Source organism: Lissotriton helveticus, chromosome 1_1 (genome assembly GCF_964261635.1).
Source record: "Lissotriton helveticus chromosome 1_1, aLisHel1.1, whole genome shotgun sequence".
Taxonomy (NCBI): Eukaryota; Metazoa; Chordata; class Amphibia; order Caudata; family Salamandridae; genus Lissotriton; species Lissotriton helveticus.
Genome location: NC_136057.1, coordinates 90,229,081 through 90,250,148, shown reverse-complemented (window position 1 = coordinate 90,250,148; position 21,068 = coordinate 90,229,081). Strand labels below are relative to the sequence as shown.

General features: G+C 48.5%; 1 protein-coding gene across 1 annotated transcript in view; it reads right to left on the bottom strand.

Annotated features, from left to right (window-relative positions):
* LOC144758876 (uncharacterized) overlaps positions 1-20,657 on the bottom strand; it is a 149,361-nt gene extending 128,704 nt beyond the window's left edge. Inside the window, exon 1 of the mRNA XM_078646454.1 lies at positions 20,558-20,657. The gene's annotated coding sequence lies outside the window, so the exon portion shown is untranslated. The remainder of the gene's footprint in view (positions 1-20,557) is intronic.
* Positions 20,658-21,068: the final 411 nt, after the last annotated feature.

The following is a 21,068-nucleotide window of genomic DNA, read 5'->3' as shown; positions in this document are numbered from 1 at the left end:
GCCGCCTTCGACACTGTCTGTCATAACACCCTCATACAACGCCTCAACAACATCGGCATTCAAGGTAAAGCCCTGGACTGGATCATCTCGTTCCTAGCCGGGAGAACCCAGAGAGTCCGACTCCCCCCTTTCTACTCAGAGCCCACCGAAGTCATCTGCGGCGTACCTCAAGGCTCCTCACTCAGTCCCGCCCTCTTCAACGTCTACATGAGTCCCCTCACCTCCATCGCACGTCAACACAACCTCAACATCATCTCCTACGCCAACGACACCCAGCTAATCCTTTCCCTCACCAAAGACCCCAACACCGCCAAAAACAACCTTCACGAAGGTATGAAAGAAGTAGCCGAATGGATGAAACAGAGCCGCTTAAAACTCAACTCAGACAAAACGGAGGTGCTCATCCTAGGATCCTCCCCCTCAGCTTGGGACGACTCCTGGTGGCCTTCCGCTTTGGGATCAGCGCCCTCACCCACAGACCATGCACGTAACCTTGGCTTCATTCTAGACTCCTCTCTCTCAATGTCCAGACAAGTCAACGCCGTATCGTCCTCCTGCTTTAACGTCCTTCGCATTCTCAAAAAGATCTTCCGCTGGATCCCCCTCGAAACGAGAAAAACTGTCACCCATGCACTGGTCACGAGCCGATTGGACTATGGCAACACACTCTACGCCGGAATTACAACAAAATTGCAGAAAAAGCTCCAGCGCATCCAAAACGCATCAGCGAGACTCATATTAGACATCCCGCGCCAAGAGCACATCACCGGTCACTTAAAAAACCTCCACTGGCTTCCCGTCAACAAAAGAATTACTTTCCGCCTTCTTACCCACGCACACAAGGCCCTTTGTAATCTAGGACCCGAATGCCTCAACACCCGACTGTCCTTCTACTATCCCACCCGCCAACTAAGATCATCCAATCAAGCCCTCGCTGCAGTCCCGCGCATCCGAAAAACCACCATGGGTGGCAGATCCTTCTCCTTCCTGGCTGCCAAGACCTGGAACTCACTCCCCACCCACCTCCGCCTTACTCAGAATCACACCTCCTTCAGAAAAGAACTGAAAACATGGATATTCGACAAACAATGAACCCCTCCCTCTAGCGCCTTGAGACCCTCTGGGTGAGTAGTGCGCTTTATAAATGCCTGAACTTGAACTTGAACTTATCTCCTGCATTTGGTTCAACTTTAGGATAGAAATGTGCTATTGTCCTAAAATAATATGGAGTCAGCAGTGCCTTTCCCAGTAAGTCCAAGAGGTGTTCCTTTAATGTAACAATATACTTTTTCTGTTTCTTAACCTTGAAAAAATGCTCCACCCTCCATACTGAGTGCGGGAAGCTGACAAAAGCACATCTGTGTTACATGTCATCTATATTAAAGCCACCTGACCGATTGTTTTCAAAAGCCTGTTTAATTAACAATACCACCAGTACCAATAATACCACCACCAGTAATACCACCAGTACCAATACCACTACTTCAGCGCCTCTCGCTCACCAGTAATAGCAGGGGCACTATACGAGGCCGGAGCTGCAGCCGAGACCATCCCTCCCTCCTCGATGCCTGCCATAAAGCACAGCCTGCCCTGCACCAGGAGGTGAAGCCAGGGCCCTACGACACCTGGAGTGTTTTTTATTAGGACAAAGATAGCAATGACAATACGAGATACCACACTGCACACTCAAATCACAGAGAGGGCAGGAAAGAGCGAAAGGTGTTAGAGCGCCTTGTTAGTGTTTATAGCTCAGATCATATGTAACTCTCACTTCACACTTTGTGTCTGTGTAATTTACAACACTTACACATCTTCTTCACTGCACTATTTATCACTTTTTTTGAAGACGTCACAGGTCGGTCCCATCCTCTGATATTTATAATCTAACAAGCGGTCGAAAAGGCCCTTTATAGCAATGCAATAGGTCTCGCATTTGCTAGAGCTTTAGCTATTAGTATTGTAAATGACAATGCCTTTTATTTAGGTTACAAAACCCAAAACATAAATAAAAGACATTGTTATTTACAGTGCCAATAGCTCAAACTCACATAGAATCATTGCCTGTTTCCAGACTCTAAGAACCGTGGCTGTTCCTAGAGTTGATTCAAGAATCTTATTGACCAATGGATTAATGATATCAGCCCGTGCCGCTAGTAGTTTAAGGGGGCTTGAGTCAACCGGGGAGCATGACTTTAAAGATGTAAGAGCAGTAAGAGATCCCTCCAAAGAGAAGGCTTCGCAGGAGCTCAGTTTTGGGTTGCGTACAGATAACTTCATATTTGGAATTTCAGTAGCCGGTATTCTGCCTATTCCTAGGCTTACCTGAATACTTTGGATTTTGGATGCGAAAAAACCTACCCTTTCTTCTCACCATTTACCCGAGGTCTCTTTGGAGTGAGTGCAGGCAGCTGGGGTCATAAAACTCTTAATCATCTGGTATCCTAGTAAGTTTAGGGCATTCAGATGGGGCACTGTGAGTAAGTTAGGAACCAGGCCCAAAATTCCTGATGACTCGTGTGAACCAAATTACCATATTCTGACATTTATGTTGCCCAGAATACTCAGTCTGACTTTATTCGTATGAACAGTATAACATTCCCCGGGGTATGAGACAGTCAAAGAAGGAATTGGATTTCAAGTCAGTACAAAAATAAAAGAACATTCTTTCAAGCTAAAAGGGATAACTTGCTACAGGGGTCACACTGAGGGGGCATTCAGTAAAGAACTATCAGGCAACAGATGTGTCTCAGCAGCACCCATTATACTGAGTGTGTTGACTTGGGTAAAGACCCCCTGTTGGACTCAATCTAGCAGCAATCACCATTTTCAAAGGGGACACAGACGTTCCAAGGTGCATCCGTTCAAATATCATTGGGTCTCTGTTCTTAGCTACCCTCCAAGTCATGTAATGTAATGTAATGTAACCGGTTTTATAATGCGCATGGTTACCTGGAGGCATCCCAGCGCTGCACTAGAATCAGGCTTGAGAGGGAGAAAGGAAAACAGAAGGTCACTTGGGGAAAAGGATGGTTTTCAGGAGCTTCCGGAAACGCGAATGGCAGGATTCCGCACGCAGTTTCGAGGGGAGGGAGTTCCACAGTGAGGCTGCATTCACGGAGAAGCGGCGGCCTCCTGTGCGTGCCTTTTTAAATCTTGGCACTCTCGTCAGGCACTCGTTATCGGAGCGCAAGGGCCTATTAGCCTTGTAGGGCGTAACTAGACTCTTCATAACAGAGGGTCCTTACCTTGAAGAAGTTTATGGGCGATACATAAAGATTTCAACTTAATCCTTTCACGTATTGGGAGCCAGTGGAGCGATTTGAGTGCTGGTTTTGCTGACGTCCTAGCTGAGGTACCCATCAATAGCCTAGCTGCAGCATTTTGAGTCTGTTGTAGTTTATTAATTGTGGCTTCAGGGGTCCCCAAAAAAATAGCGTTGCTATAATCTAATCTGGACAAACCCAGTCCTTGTACTAGCAGCTTCCTAGCATGCTGCGGGAGGAGGGGGAGGACTTTCCGGGCAGACCGAAGAAGGCCAGAACAGATTCCTGCCGTTTTTTTTTGCTTGTGTTTTGAACAAGAGATCCTGTTCCAACCAGACCCCTAAGCTTTTAATTTCTTTTTTGGGGCTGGGAAGATCCCCCAGACAAGCAGGCCAGATGGTGGTGGGTATTGAGGTCACCTTGTGACCTAGTAACATGATTTCGGTTTTCGACCCGTTCAGTTTGAGGGACGAATCACACATCCAGGCATGTATTTTCGTCAAGCATGAACAAAGACTGTCCGGGCATAGATCAAGTTGGGAGAGTGAGACGACCAGTTGGGTGTCGTCTGCGTAACTTACAATTTTGATCCCAAACGGGACAACCACATCCTCCAGGGGGGCCATCTACACATTAAACAATGTGGGGCTTAAAGACGAGCCCTGCGGCACGCCACACTGGAGGGGGATTGAGGCAGATCGTGAATTGCCTTTCCAAACTTGAAAGGTGCGATTATTCAGATATGATGTTAACCATGCCAGGGCGGACCCCCTTACTCCCACCTCAGCCAGGTGCTGGATAAGGACACGGTGATTAACCGTATCAAAGGCTGCACTCAGATCCAGGAGGATCATTGCCACTGATCCTCCCGAATCCAAGATGCACCTTGCCTCCTCGATGACAGAGAGGAGGGCCGTATCCGTGCCCTGGCCTGGGCGGAATCCAGTTTGAGAGCTCCGCAGTAGCTCATTAGACTCCAGAAAGTGGGAGAGTTGGTCATTCACCAGTCTTTCTGTGATCTTACTGAGTCCTGGGAGTAGTGAAATTGGCCTAAAATTTGCCATCTCCAGTGGGTCAAGATGCGGTTTCTTTCCAGCTGGGCGGAACAATGCCCTGGGAAAGTGATGTGTTAATAAGCTCAGTTGCCGGTGAAGCAATGGTAGTGGCAATCTGTTTGAGAAACCGCATAGGGACCGGGTCACTAGGGGAACCGCCTTTCATAACGGCTAGGACTTTAAGAAATTCCTCAACTGAGACTGGTTTGAAAGCATTGAGCTGAGGGCCCAAGGCAGGGAGCAGGCTACCGGCATTTGCATGGCTGTCCGGTTGAGGCAGGGTAGTTAAGATGTTTTTAATTTTTGAGTCGAAATAGTTGGCAAGTTCATTACCTTTGGCTCCTGACGTGTCTTGAGACAATTGGGAATCAGGGACCTTCAGTACTTCTTTGACAATCTGATAGGTTTCTCTGGTAGAATTAGAAGAACTTTTAATTCTTTCGTCAAAGAATACTGTCTTAGCATTTCTGAGGGCGACTTTATACGCTCTAATAGCAGCACGGAATGTATCTTTATTTGCATTGTTCCAGTCTTTCCTCCAGGTGCGCTCGAGCTTCTTACAGCCTTTCCTTAAGATTCTGAGCTCGGGAGTATACCAGGGGGCAGAGCCTAATCTCCCAATCTTTTTTCCGAGTCTTTTTTTTTGGCAAGACTAGGTCCAGTGAGCTCATGAGCCAGTTTTTAAGGTTGGTATCAAATACCACAGGGTCCGGATCATGGGGAGGAATGGAATGTTCAAGTGTGCGAGTCCAATTTTCGACTGAGAGCCTAGACCAAGCCCTCTCAAAAGTGCAAGTACTAGGGGTTTGTGGTATTTCGAACTCGCCCTGCCAGGAGAAAGGGACCAAAAAATGATCTGACCTGGGGAGGGGAAAGGGGGGGCTAGCCTGAATTGACCGAATATTGGTAAAAACCGGGTCATGGAGGTGGCCTTTATTATGTGTGGTACCCTTATTAACTAGTCGAAGCTCGTATGCTCTAAAATCGAGTCGGAGGTCCTCCGCCACCATGTCTAGGGGGTCAATAAAGTGGAGATTGATATCCCCTAGAATGGTAAAATTGGGGGCGGAGGACGCCAGGACAGTAACTGTTTCCAGGAGAGAGGTAACAAAGCGGCTGGAATTCCCTGGAGGGCGATACACTAAGAGGCCTATAAAAGAGGTGGTAGAAGATAATTGAAAGGAGAAGTGGCAGCTTTCAGACTCCGCGATGCTGCCATCCTTTACTCTACAGACGAAATAATCTCTGTACAGTATGACCAGGCCGCCCCCTCTACCAGAGGGCCTGGTCTAAGAATGAATTAAAAACCCCGGGGGGAGTGCACGGGGGGAGTGCACGGACAATGTCAGCCTCTGAGTTAGAGGTTAACCACGTGGTCCCGTAGCATAAAATTGATCTCCAGAGAGTGCTTGGGGAGGGTCCTACAGTTCACTAGGGCCATGCGCAAATGAGTGGGAGCTGGAGGATTATGATTTAATCCCCAAGAATGTGGGCTACAGAGACCACAATGAGTATATGTGTCTTCCTGCTTATGCACATAGTGACAGAGCGTATTCTTGGGGGGTCTCAGTAGGAGGAGATCCTTCCGTGAGTAACAGATATGACCGTCAGCAGAAACGGGCATAAGTTCTGGCCCAAGGCCCGGCTGGGCACGGACGGGCACAGACGGGATTGCCTCTGGCGCGCCAACGGCGCGCTCGCCCGCTGCGCGGATGGGGAATGCCGTTCATTTTATAGTGCGAGGGCCCCAAATCGGCCGTAGCACTAGAGCACTGCCCTGCTCCTCACACAAGATGGCGCCTGATGTCTGCGCCTGGGGGGGAGAGGACAGTCAGCCTATTGAGCCCTAAATCAGCTCAGAAATGATAGCAGAGGTCCCAAGAGGGGAGAGCCACCAAGAAGGTATAAATGCAGTCAAGTAAGAGTGTAGCAGTTGCACAGAGAAAAATAATACGTGATTTTTAAAATGCGGCGATATAAAAAAAGCTAGAGCTACAATTCAGAATAAGTGCCCTAGCTCCCGGCTTCCGTCTCAGGAGCGCTAATTCTGGCAAATTACTTGCCTTGCTTCTAAGCGTGCAATGTATAGTGCGAGGGCCCAAAATCGGCCGTAGCACTAGAGCACTGCCCTGCTCCTCACACAAGATGGCACCCGATGTCTGCGTCTGGGGGGGAGAGGACCGTCAGCCTATCGAGCCCTAAATCGGCTCAGAAATGATAGCAGAGGTCCCAAGAGGGGAGAGCAACCAAGAAGGTATAAATGCAGTCAAGTAAGAGTGTAGCAGTTGCACAGAGAAAAACAATACGTGTTTTTTAAAATGCGGCGATATTAAAAAAGCTGGAGCTACAATTCAGAATAAGTGCCCTAGCTCCCGGCTTCCACCTCAGGAGCGCTAATTCTGGCAAATTACTTGTCTTGCTTCTATGCGTGCAATTTATAGTGCGAGGGCCCAAAATCGGCCGTAGCACTAGAGCGCTGCCCTGCTCCTCAAACAAGATGGCGCCCGATGTCTGAGCCTGGGGGGGAGAGGACCGTCAGCCTATCGAGCCCTAAATCGGCTCAGAAATGATAGCAGAGGTCCCAAGAAGGGAGAGCAACCAAGAAGGTATAAATGCAGTAAGAGTGTAGCAGTTGCACAGAGAAAAATAATATGTGATTTTAAAATGCGGCGATATTAAAAAAGCTGGAGCTACAATTCAGAATAAGTACCCTAGCTCCCGGCTTCCACCTCAGGAGCGCTAATTCTGGCAAATAGTCATTACCCTGACACAGGTGCTGACAGGACTATAGTTGGGAGGAAGTATCCTGAGTATGAGGAGATTCTCTCTAGTGCCGGTTGGCACAGGCTGGCTATCCAATGGGGATGATATGAAGTGCCCTAATGCCCAAGATGAGATAGAAATTAACGGCACGTCTACCAGGGCCAATGGAGGGTTGGGCGTGAAACAAGGTGAAATGATGTGATTGACCCTGGTTAAGTACCAGGACCAGACGCCTTCTCATGGATACATCTACGGTTGCTTGGGCAGACAGATCAAGCTTACTGTTTTTCTAATTAAATTAGACTGGATTGATTTTGTGACAGAATCTCTGCAAATGTCCAAAATCTTGAAGTACGAGTCCTGTATCTCACGGATTAAAGATCCCTTAAGAAGATCAACCTCGCTTAAGACTTTGTGGTACCCATTTCACAGCAATAGCTATAAACGTCAAGTGTGTACGCTTAGATATGACTTTACAATATGTAGTTTGGCAGGTTTCAGTTCTAGTAGTAAATCCTGCTGACACTATAGCCTTTTCTAGAGTTGGAATAATGTCCCTGCAGTGACTTCGGGTCAAGAGCTGGTGTAAATAGAAGCAATGGCAGCAATAAAATATTTCCGTTATTGTGTCATTTGATGTGTTGAGACATTTGGTGAGAGTTGGAATATTGAGACTTCTGGAAATGATCAGGAAACCTGCGTATTTGGAGAACAGTAGAACTCATGGCCACATGAAAAGTATAATGGAGTCAATAAGCCTGGAGGCTTGAAAAGTTACAAACCACAAAAAAGCTCTGGAAAGGACAGTAGAAGAAGTACAACGAGACAAGAGGTTACAGCATGGTAAGAAAGGCTGGTCGGTGACCTGCTGGGATCAGAGGTCATCTTTGTGAAAATAAACCTGGAAAGGAACCAAGTGCAGTGTAATGAACAGGAGTAGGAAGAAGTCCTGAGCAGGAAGACGTCCTGACCAGAACAGCTGAAGACACCCAGCACAGCACAACATAGTAAATCACACGCAATAAGGCCAATGTCCAACCACAGCTACAATGTGAAAGAAGAATTTGACTGTCACCAATAGATACAACAAGCATTTACAATGCAATGGTTTTGCCTTTGTTAAAGTTAGAGCTATTGGCATTGCTCTTGACATTATTTTTATTTATGTTTTTTTTAACATAAATAAATGGCATTGTCATTTACAATGCCACTAGCTTTATCTATCGCAAATGACACACAAACACACACAGAGCCCCCCCACACACACCCCCACACAGAGCCCCTCACACACAGCCACTTAGAGCCCCCCACACACACAGAGCCCCCCACACACACAGCTACACAGAGCCCCCCACACACACAGCCACACAAAGCTTCCTACACACACAGCCACACAGAGCCCTCCACACACACCCACACAGCACAAGCAGGCAACAGGGGGACACGGAGGCACAAGCAGGCAACAGGGGCACACAGAGGCACAAGCAGGCAACAGGGGCACACAGAGGCACAAGCAGGCAACAGGGGCACGAAAACGGAGGCACAAGCAGACATGGGTCTCACCGAGCCTCTGCATACTAACTCACAGTTTGAGTTCAAACCCTCACACATTTTCTCAACCTAGCTGTAGAGAACAAAGCTCAAGTGTTAGTAATTGTTTTCCAGTTCATGGACAGGACACTCACTGATCTGCCACTGTGCTCCCTGGCTTCCGATCTGCTAAAACCCACAGCTTTTATAGATGGTGGTAGTGGGAGGAAAGGAATGAGTTCACTGTCTCACATATCCAGGCCAGAGTACAAAGTGTGATCAGACTCTCTCACATTTCCAAGGTTGTGCTTGGGAAAGAATAGGTAACGAGAAACTAGTGTGAGAATTGTACACATCGTAGGGACAATATGGGACCTAAGCTTATTATTACTGTGTAAGAAAACCAGCATTAATCATTCAAACAAACGTGGATTCTAGCCAGGCATAGTACAAATAGTATTGATTATCTAAACTTGTGTTAATGATATAATTATAAACAACTGCGTATGTTAATAATGTATGTCACAGTCAATCGTAAACATCATACCTGATTTACGGTTACTGAATGATGTAGATCAGGGTTCTAACAAAGTCGGTCCTGGAGGGCCGGATCCATGCCAGATTTTTAAGATAACTACATTTTTTCTGAATGGGGATATGAAAAAAATCTGCCATTGATCTGGGCCTCCAGGACCGACTTTGGAGAACGCTAGTGTAGATGAATCTTCCTGGGACCTTGTCTAGGCACTCAACAGGTGTTCCTGGTCAATCATGACCCTGGGCACTAAGTACAGGTTTAACTACCCGACTCTGCCCTAGAGCACTACATTTGGTCTGTCCCCTCTCTGCCACCTGTCAGGCAACCTCCCACTCGCAGCTCTGATCTCGCGGCATGGGAGCACTTTACACCGAACATAAAAGGGGATGGCACAGTTAACACGGACCCGGCGGTCAGAAACAGAGCGAACCACAGAACTGATCATTAAAAACAAGATTGCGGAGAGAGGGAACAAAAGAGGAGGGCAGAACACCCGGAGTGTTGCGGGCAGTGAGAGTCTGAGTAAAGTGTTTGGAGAGGAGAAAGTGTGGTAGCAGCAGAGGGAGGGAACGTGAGTGACAGAACAGGGAGGCACGAAAGGAGAGAGTAGAGAACGGGTGAACAGAGGGGATGAGGGAAAAGGAATGCAGGAGGAGCTAAGGGGGGGGGGGGAATACATCTGCAAAGGCCTAAAGAGGGGCAGGAAGGGGTGGAGTGCGAGAGAGAAAGGAGCGACTGGGGATCAGGACATTGGAAGCTGCAGTGAATAAGAGGTGGGAGGGTAAGTGGGTGACAGTAGAAGCGAGAGCTGCAGGTGGGTAGAGTAGGGAGGTAAGGGAGAAGGTGGGAGATGCAGAAGAGTATGAGGGCGTGAGAGGAGTGAGTGGGACCAGAAGTGGGGGTGATGGGAGGATAGAGTAGAGAGATAATGAAGGAAGGGAGGGCAACAGAACAAGGGGTGGTGAATGCAGAAGAAGGAAGTGGGGCGGGGGAAAGAGGGGAAGGCATGGAACAATGGTACAGCAGCGGAAGGAGTAAAGGGGAAAAGAAGAGGGAAACGCTGGAGTACAGATCGATGGGTCAGGAAGAAAAAGAAAAGCGGAGGAGCTACAAGCATGGACATAATATGCAATAAAGATAATGTGCCTATGTCCCGCTCCAACAGGCGTAGCATGCACGTATTTCTTTTATTTTTACTGTTTTTTATAGTTAAAAAAAAAACTCTTCTCCCCTCGCCGGCTCCTGTGTTGTTACCAAGCTGGTGGCTAAATTGTGCAACCAGGGAAGGAGGGAGGGAAGAGGACTAATCGGGGTAATAAACAATATCAAACCAGCTTCCGCACTTGGAAGTCAGACCTGCTATCTGCATAGGCTAGAGAGATTTGCACACAACATTTACAGAGAAAATAAGGGCACTTTCTGAGACATGAAATAATTGGAAAACTCACAGAACGTAAACAAGCACAGGCAGTGCCACAGGCTTGACACCAGCAGCACTTGAGTACTGGCCGAAGCAATAAAAGAAAAGCCTGCTGCAGCGCAAAACAATGAAAAGGATTACTTTCGGTACACAATGGAAGAATGAGATAAATAAATAAATGTATGACAAATCTGACTAATAGTCTGGAGCTAGTGGATGGATACCTGGAATACATCCAACCCTCACTAACACAGGTGGATGCACATACGGGCTTAGAGGCCCGAACGAATGCCTGGCCTGTGTTGCTGACTTTTGCACTGCATAATGGCAACGGGATAACAATGAGAGTTTTTTTAATCACCTGAATTCTTAATGTTGCATTGGATTGGTACGAATAAAGTTGTTAGTTCAAACCCAACATCATTTATGAGGAGGGGGGGTGGAGGGGCAACCCCCTGCAATTCACCGGTCCCTTCATCTGGGGGCGTAGGTTGATGTTGCCCTACAAGCCAAGCCCCCGGTGCATGCAGCACTGCCTCTGCCTAGCACTCAACCCCCTTCTCGTCGGCTTCACCCTCGCAGCACTCGGAGCCTGTTGTGGTCAGTCGGCTTTCCCGAGTTATCTTCCGCTCGAGGTCGGGTACTGTTTGAGTCGACTCCTCTGTGCCCCTCGACCCCGGCAGCACGACTCGCCCCCTGATGTACGCATCTGTGTTGTAAGTGTTCAGTGTACACGCGGCACCTTGCACATCTGCCGTTTCCTGTCAGAAACCTTCTTGTTCACCAGGCAAAAATCAAAGACAACGGACTGTGTCAGAACTGGGTTTGGAATGTCTTGAATGAAGCAATAGTGAAACATGCAATATGCTTCAAGGAAGCCACGTGCTCTTCTCGTCAGCACGAGCCCTTTCGGAAACGGAGACCAGCAGACCCCCGAGGCCCGGCTCGTGTCTGCACGTACATGCCGGTGCAGGGAACTCCCCGGACAGGGCTCCACCTCTCAGGCCTCCAGAGCAGCAGCCGGGAGCCCGGCCGGAGACGAGGAAGGCGGGGAGGACATGACGAGTGAAGGTAGGAGACAGGGGGAGAGAGGTTGGGGCAGGAAGGCAGGGGAAGAGAGGAGGGGAAAAAAAAAACAAAAAAACAAATCGACTCACCTGCACCTTGCGACGGCGGCACTTCTCCGGTCTCCCTCTTCGGCATGGGAGACCGGCAACGTCGAAAATCTCTCTGGCACTTCTCCGGTCTCCCTCTTCGGCATGGGAGACCGGCAACGTCGACGGCGGCGGTTCCCTCCAGGCCACGGGAGCCCCGCGGGCGCCGCCATACTGCTTGCCGTCTTCCTTCTTCCCCCGGGCTGCGGGGGGCGGGCACTTCCGGCCGGCCGCGCTAGGATTGGCCGGCCGGCCAGTCACGGGGCGGGAAACGGGGGAGAAGAGACGCAGTAGTGCCGGCAATGCCGGACCAGACTCGGGGGCGTTCCCGGCGTCGCGTGACGTCGGCAAAAGGGAAAGAATGTCAGGAACGCCCCCGTGTCTGGTCCGGCATTGACGGACAGGCCCCTCGTCCAATGGCAAGGCTCCGTTTACGGAGCCAGCCAATCAATGACGAGGGCCGACCCAAAGCACCCTACAGTTCTCAACAGGATTTCGCCTGCGCGAAAAAGCTGCGCAGAGCGCAGCTTTCGCTAGGCAAAACCTAAAAAGGAGCAGCAAAAAATATACAGAGGGTGCCCGAGACCCTCTAGGGGAGATACAAAGTCAAAAACATTTACTGTGTTTAGGAGCACAAATTGGGTCCTCAAATAACATTGAGACACCTGTCCAATGATAACCTTGGGGATATCGCTTGGATGTTCTCAGACGTCTTTAGGACTCAGTGGCTCTTCCCACGTTTCTAGTCAATAGCAAATTGGTACCAAATAGAAACTGGACAACTTATTGAGCCCGAGTCCTTGCTACTGTGTTTCAAGTTATAAACATTTTTTAAAATCCCTCCTTTCCCACAAAAACATTTAAGACACAAAAGGACCCACCAAAATTAGTTTTATGGCACCAAGCATCCCAGTGTCCAGTCAGAAAGTCGTTAATTGATCGGCTGATACCCGACAGCGACTCACAAAAAAATACCTGCTAGGTGTACATTTTTTGACACTGTATAATTTCCAGTCCTGTATGCACAGAATTACACACACCTGGTCTGCTTTGTCAGTTTGTATGTGTAGAACTCCAATTTGAACTTTTCACAACTTTGAAAACATTACATTTAACTTTAGCAGAATGCTGGGGTAACTCTCTTACGATGGTGGGAAGGCAAATGGATCACCCACCAAACATTGTGATTTGTGCAAGGGTGTCTCAAAAGGAAACTGGGGAAATAACAATACACACTGGGAAAATGGCATGTCACCAAAATGGGATAAATGTTTACTAGATGATTTTACACTTTTTTTTTTTACAGATTGGGCACTCTGTGTTCAGTTTATCAAGGCCCAGTGCTTGGTATCAAGACATAGAGTGGAGTTAGACTAATTAAGCCCGCAACTGGTCTGGTAGCTGCAAGGTACTCAATTTGAGATAAAGGCAGTGCTGAGTAAGTGCCCGCTATAGATTCCACTGGAATAGGAATCTGCTGCCGTGTCTTGAAAGCTTCCAGTTGCAGCCGCTGTTTTTAGTGGTGCAGGAAGCTTAAGGACTGAGTCCAGTCTCTAAACTGCTTTAGAGACTGTCAAACACTTGCTTTTGGTCGAATATCCCTCGATGGAAGGCATTGCAGGCAGAATAGGCCTTCCAATCATTCTGCTCCTAACAGTGTGGGGGTTGTCAGAACGTTCCTCTTCTGCTCAGCTATATAACTGAGCAACTCAAGGGCTATGCTACCTCCCCCTTTCTCTTTAATCTGTTTGTGGCAGAACTGAGGGGTTAGTCCACTCCTTTGGTTTAAAGTGTGAGCCTATGCCGATGACACACAGCTCTCCCTGATGCTGGACCAGGATTTTGACAATTCCATCAGTCATCTGGGGGTCTGCTTGACGGTCATTCATGTCCTGATGACTACTAAATGCATTCAGATGAACAGAGATAAAAACGGAAGTTCTTGTCGTTGGTGTAACAACATCAGCTAGGAAGTTGGACCACTAGCCCATGCCGGATGTAGCTGAAAAGATTAATAACCTGGTCACCACATTTAACTTTCCATCCTTAAATTAAAAAGGTTTGCTCTTCTTGCATTTTACAACCGTGGATCATAATATGATATTACCATTGCACCACAGCCCTAAACAAGTGGAGGGGGTAAGAGCCTTTCTTTTCTACCACAGCTTGATGGAAACTACGTTGGTAAGACTACAGTGTAGTCACAATATACCAATAATGCTAGAATTAGCGATGCCGAAATATCATGTTTCTTCAATGGCTTAAAGGCAAAAAAACTTTAAAATTCTCTGTCTTACTCATCAGGTCCTTTACAGAGTGCAAAGGCAGTTCAACCTCATTGGCTGACGTGTTGGTGCCCCACACTCATATGTCGCTTCTGCAATCCAGCACCCGGGTCCTGAGTAACATGCTTTCCTCCCAGCGGGCTAGATGTGAGCAGAAGACCTTCGGTGAACTTAGGCAGCACATCCAAATTCAGCTATCTTTGGCCACTCAATTCATTCCTTCCCACTGTAAAATCATAATTGTTTCAGAAGATCTGTGACAATGTCTTATTCTGCTACCATGCAGTCCTGATGGCTTGTGCTTTGTCTGTCTGTTTCAGATCTATCAGTATGCTCTTGGTTCCCGAGTGCCATCATTCAATCAATCAATCACACGTTTGTTAAGCGCTACTACTCACCAGTGAGGGTCTCAAGGCACGGGGGGAGGGGGATTTCGCAGTTTTCAGTCCATCAAGGAGGGGGTCTGTCGATGAGCCAGGTTTTGAGGTTTCTTGTGAAGATGGGAAGAGATGTCTGTCTGAGGTGGAAAGGAAGGGCGTTCCTGGCTCTGGCCGCAAGGAAGGAGAAGGAGCAGCCACCTGATCTGGTCTTTCTGGTGCAGGGGACTGCGGCCTAGGAGAGCTGGGCTGATCGTAGGGTCATTTGGGGTGTGTGGAATTTGAGTCGGCTGTTCAGGTATGCTGGTCGGTGTTGTGCAGGGCCTTGTGAGCCTGAGTGAGCATCTTGAAGGTGACTCCAGCTTTAATGGGGCGCCAGTGGAGTGTGCGCAGATGCTGGGAGATGTGGCAGTGTCTTGGCAGGTTGAGGACCAGTCTTGCGGCGGCGATCTTGATGGTCTGTAGCTTGCGTGTGAGGTTTTGTTTATTCCGGCGTAGAGTGTGTTGCCGTAGTTGAGTCTGCTGGTGACCAGGGTGTGAGTGACGGTCTTTCTGTGTTCGAGGGGTATCCATTTGAAGGTCTTGCATAGGAGGCAGGGGTTGTGGAAGCAGGAGGATGAGACGGCGTTGATCTGGCGGTCCATTTTTAGTTTGGAGTCCAGGATGATTCCCAGGTTGCATGAGTGGTCCGTGGGGGTGGGCGGACTCACGAGGGAAGCGGCGACAAGGTGTTGTTCCAGGCAGCGGGGCATGGGCCCAATATGAGTACTTCTGTTTTGTTAGTGTTTAGTTGAAGGCAGCTTTTTTTCATACATTTGGCAACTGCTTCCATGCCTTCTTGAAAATTGTGCCTGGCGGTGTTGGGTTCATTGGATAGGGAGAGGAAGAGTTGGGTGTCGACTGCGTATGACACAATGTTGAGTCCGTAGGTTCTGACGATGGGGGCGAGCAGAGCCATGTAGACGTTAAAAAGTGTAGGGCTGAGGGATGACCCCTGGGGGACAATGCGGGTGGTTGGTGTAGGGTCCGAGAGGAAAGGGGGGAGTCTGACCCGCTGCGTTCTGCCAGAGAGGAAGGAGCGGATCCAGTCGAGGGCCTTGTCTTGAATCCCTGCATTGTGGAGTCTGTGTATTAGGGTTCGGTGAGAGACTGTGTCAAGGAGGATGAGGGCTGCTGTTTCTTCTTTGTCCAGTAGAGTACGGATATCGTCTGTTGCGGCGAGGAGGGCGGTTTCCATGCTGTGTTTTTTTATGAAGCTGGACTGCGAGGAGTTGAGGATGTTGTGCTCTTCGATGAATGTACCGAGTTGGCTTTTGATGGCTTTCTCGATGACTTTCGCTGGGTAGGGGAGCAGGGAGATGGGTCTGTAGTTTTTGAGGTCGGTGGGGTCTGCCGAGGGATTCTTGAGGAGGGAGTTAATCTCGGCGTGTTTCCAGTCATCGGGGAACGATGCAGTTCCCCGGCTCTGTTAAAAATGTGGTGGGGCAGGGGTCCATATGATACCCGGAGTGGATTGAGTTCATCGTCTTCAGTGTGTCTTCGGTGGCGAGGGCTGTCCAGTTGTCGATCGTTGGCTTCATGGTGTCGGGGGGGGGTTGGTGAGGGTTCAGTGTGTTGGTTGTCTTCATCAAAGTTGTCGTAGATGCTCTTGATTTTGTGGGGGAAAAGGTGCTGAGTTTGTCGCAGAGGTCTTATGAGGGTGGGATGTCGGTGGACTCGTTGGTAGGTTGGACGTACTCCTTGATGATGTTGAAGAGATCTTTGCTGTTGTGTGCGTGGGTGGAAATTCTGTCTTAAAGTGCTTTTTTCCTCATTTTTCCGATGAGTTGGTGGTGGACTTTGGTGGTGTCTCTGAAGTTGTTGTGGGCTTCTGTGGATTTGGTGTACCAGTCCTTTTCGAGGTGGAGGCAGGTGCGTCTGGACTCTCAAAGTTCGGTGGTAATCCATCTCGCTTTCTTGGCGTGGGTGTTGTTTTTCTTGAGGGGGCTAAGGTGTTGGCGCTGTCGGTGATCCATCTGTGCAGGGTTAGGGCTGCGGCGTTGGGATAGCTGTTTTTCACGACGGTAGGTGCCATGACACCTGTGGTCACAGAACGACAGACAGAAAATGTGTTTCTACAGCACCATTGCCCTGGATGATGCTTGTTGTTGCTCTGAGGCCAGCTGGGCTGGAAGGAGCCTGTGGTTTTGGTGGCTCACCGGTTTGAAGCCACCTCCAGGCAGGAGGTGCCTCATGCAGATCTTCCAGAGCTTTCTTCCAGTCAGATGTTGCTCCTTTCCTGGCTGAGCAGTTCAAAGATCAGGTGAGTCAGAGCTGCTCTAGGTCACCTTCTACTTAATTGGCGTTTGACTGATAAAGTCACAGAGCTCAAATTGTCTGAAAAAAGGAAGCTGGATTTCACTGAGCTCAGAGGAAAACTGCTCCAACAATGAAAGGGATTTCAAGATCACCCCCCCTGCATTCCCCACCTACTTCCAGTATCAGGTAGGGGAGCCAAAGCAATAGAAATGGTCAGGTTGTCAGGCACATCAGGGACACAGGACAACCAGCATGTAACAGCAAACAGCCAGACAGCCAGACAGACAGACACATACCTGCCCTCCCCACCATCAGCCAGCAGCATTCCCCTTAGGGGTGCAAACGAACACAGTGGTACCCAGACGAATAATCTGCTGCCATCACAGCCAGTCACATCATAGCATTGCTAGAAGGGGAACTATCCACTCTCACTGTGACTGGGGAACACTTTGGCCGTTTTTAGTCTCTTGGTAAAGAGTATGGGATTACAGGAGACTGGATGTGTATTCCACGTAGTATTGAAGACATCAAGTAATTAACCAGAGAGGACACAACGGTTGCTATCTGAAGAAGATGACCTTCACACGGACCAAACCCAGTGTGGGGAAAACCCAAATTTTCTTTTTTTCCTTCAGTTGTTCACAAACTAAATGAGGTTCTCTTTGGGTCAGAGATTGAAGCATTCAGTCACAGGGGGCAAGTCAACAAACGAACAGCGAGAGCCGAGCAAAGAGTGTGCACAGATTTCTCATAGAGCGCTAAGATGCAGTGCAATGTGAACACATTTTTCACAGTGCAGTAAGATGCAGTGCAGTGGCACAAATTCATCAGTACAGTAAGATGCATTGTAGTGTCACAGATTCCTTATAGTGCTGTAAAGTGCAGTGTGCTCAGATCTGTCACAGTGCATTAAGATGCAGTGCAGCGTGCACAGATTCCTCATAGTGCAGTAAGATAAGGGTGTGCACATATTTCTCACAGTGCAGTAAGATGCAGTGCAGTCCAGTCAGGTATCACGCTTCCGACGTGACGCTAACGCATTGCAAGGTGGTGATCCGCATCACCGCACTGAAATGCATTGTCACGCATTCGCATAGTGCTTCAGCAGCCTCACTGAAGCTCTACCTAAACTATATCACATAGTGACTTGGCAGCTGGCAGAGCGCCGCCGGTAGCTGGCGTGCAGTTCCCATGCAAGCTTGAGTCTTGCAGTTAAGGCTGCTGGCTCACTGTCTGATGTGCAACAATGTTTCATTGTCAATATTTCCCGTGGTGTGGTTCTTACAGCCTGACGTCACAGTAGTGCCCAGTGTAATTAGACATCTTGCGCCGTGGGGGTAGGGGGTGGCGTCACGTCCTGCCACTAAAGGCGGGGAGTTTTCTTTTCAGAGGAAGTGGGTCGCGGCTCGGGCTGGATTGGCGGGCACCGCCCCAGTTATGAAGCTTGAAGCGCTGCCTGATGCTCACACCTGCCAGGGCCCGGCCGCCGTCGGGTGCTGTCCGCAACTTTCCAAGGTGCCTGCCCGCAGATAGGTGGGTAAATGTCGATTTTAATTGCTAAGTATTTTTGACAGTTGCGTTGGTGTAAATTTTCGGCTTGCACATTGCAAAATTAACTAGAGGTGTAAATGTTACAGTTCGGTTTGCACCTTTGCAAAATTAACTAGAGGCTGCCAATTTTGAAAGTTATCATATTTTTGGCAAAAATATGGGCACTGTGTCAAAGCGTGATAAAGGTCTGCAGTGCCCACAGTTCCACAATTAGGTATAATGGCGACCCCTCACCTCCGCCCTCATTTCTTTGGCTGGGTACTACGTCCTAAAAGAAAAAACACATCTTCTCGGAACATATCTGTATCTATGTGTAAAGTGTAGTCTGTTCCATCGTGCGCTGCCTTGAAATGGTATGTCGCACCTGACTGAATCTGTAAAGTGTGTCGTGTGTGGGAGGGTGTCCTCTAATGTTCGTATGAGTTAAATACTGTTCTGATTTCAAAACAACAGCACACACAATATGTCTACATATCCTTCTCCCGCGCAACATTCCAGCCATTGCCTGACAACGTAGAGGTGCATCTTTTCCGCATCCCCATGCAATGCCTGGCGTCTCTGCTGAGAGTGTCAGTGAGTGGCCTGGGGCCGTTGCTTATGATGTGTAGCTGGACATAGTGAAGCGGGACCAGACGTCTGGCAAGCTGCTTGTTATCATAGATTTTATTATACAGACTCGATAACAGTGGGGAAAAGCTGGTTGTGCGCAGCAGCCGTAAGAACACCTGAAGGCCCACAGTAACCATCCACTTCAGGTAATTGCCCACTCTCTTTGCTGCCTATTCCTGGAGGTTACATAGTTTAATGAATAATTTCATTGCCAGATGCTGTCAAGAGGCTCAGACAAGTACATGTTTGCTGCTGGGGTGAGTGTACCATCTGCGGACTACGGGTGTAAACTTCGGTAGGGCCTACTCAGCCTTTCATCCTTCCAAGGTTAACCCATTGAGTAGAAGAATACCGTTTAGAAACGAAAATGTATGGTATTTCAGCACTACATAAAATGCTGTTGCTATGAAATTTTTCTGGTTACAACTAATTGCCAAGTGCTCGACTTTATCCTGGTGGCCGGTATCATATCAGGTAAGATTAGATCTATATGAAAATGAGCTATTGTTGCTCCAAACTAAAACTGAAATTGAAATCAGTTTTACGCAATTCAACTACTGCTGCCAGAACACTTTAGGGGACGGTCACTACCAACATGGCTGGTTAAAATGCGGCACCACTAATTCAGTCTCTCTTCAAGAACTCATTCACTCTGTTTTTAACCCTTTAATGGGGGGTGCAAGGGCACACCCACAGTGAGCTCACTTCCTTTCGTCACTTGCTCACCCAAAATCAGGCCTGCCTGTCGATATGTTCTGGCAAGGCGGGCCTGTCCCGTGACTACGCTGCACGATTATTTAGAATTGCCACGAGGCAGACATTCCAGCCCCTCAACAAAAGCCCACTAGCTTTGCAGCAGGCATCAGCAGTGAATGTACTCTTTCCTGGTGTGCTCGAGCCTGCCCTGGTCAGGTCAAGAGAGCAGTCGGTCTGCTGCATCCTAGCGCCAGATATCAGAGTGACAACTTGGATAACTTCATGTCTGCAGCCAGCAGACTCTCATGCAGGTGGACTTACAGCAGCCCTGAGCCGGGGCCTCAGCACAAGCACCACTGCAAGGTCACGAGTGAAGCGCTCCGATGGGCAGACACACTCCACGGGCACTTGTGAACTGGCAGCCTGGGGGGTCGCGCACTAAGTCTCTGACTCTGTACTGAAGTTCGCTGCTGGCATGTGTTTTAATAGTAGTAGGCCGCAATTCCAATTAGTTTACAGCAAAATGAGTCGGAGGCATAGTTTTCCTAATTTATATTTCACTCATTTGAAACGCACAAAAAAGCAATGCGTGTAGCGGTGTGGGTTAACCTGTTACATCCACAAAGAGTGAATGAATGCATGAAATAATTTTAGATGAATTCAGTGACTTCTTAGAGTTTCTTGCTGCTCAAATGGATGTAAATTCTATTATTTATATGTTTTCCTATATGTTTAATTTGCTCGTGAGAAAGTGTCACTCATAGTCATTAAATGTCACTCATAATTACACTGCAATTATGAAAATGCCACACATAGTCATCTGAAACCTTGGCAGCTATGGCAGAGCAGTGCACAGATCCTCTCTTTAAAACAAATGATGACCACAAACATCCCCAGGGCCGGACGGAAGGGCCCCAGAGGTCCCCGGATAGAAGAGCCCGGCTCCTGAAGGAGATTTCCTCCAGGATTATTCAGTCTATTTAAACAAACACAGCACAAGGTGCTGACAATCTCCTACCTGAGCAGAAACCTGTGCAGACATTTCCAGGCTCTCTCCTCCTCCTATGGCTGGGGTGGGGCAGGTGCAGATGTGGGGTCTGGTAGAGGTGGCGGGGGGGGGGGGCTGTGAGGTTCTGAAGATGAAGATAACTGCACAGAGAGACAGGGCGTCCTTCCTCCTCTGCAACAGGCTGGACACACAGGGAGAGGCCGGAAGTGATGTCAGCATCTGCTGCTTGTACTGTCTCTGCCACAGCTGATCTGGAACAGGAAACCCTCCTCCATTTCATTCAATGTGCTCAGTGGATTTCATCAGCAGGCGAGGAGCTCCCTCTGTTGGCCAATTAAAGAACCATCAAATCCAGTCGAGTGAATACACAGACAAGCATTTTGTGGCAGGAAATGCCTGGGTTTTTAGATGTCTCAGAAAGTATTTACAGCTTCACTTCCCATGAGTATCTTCAAAACACTGATAAAGAGGACAAAAGAGTATTTACAGAAAGTTGTCAACTGGAAGTGACAGGTTATAT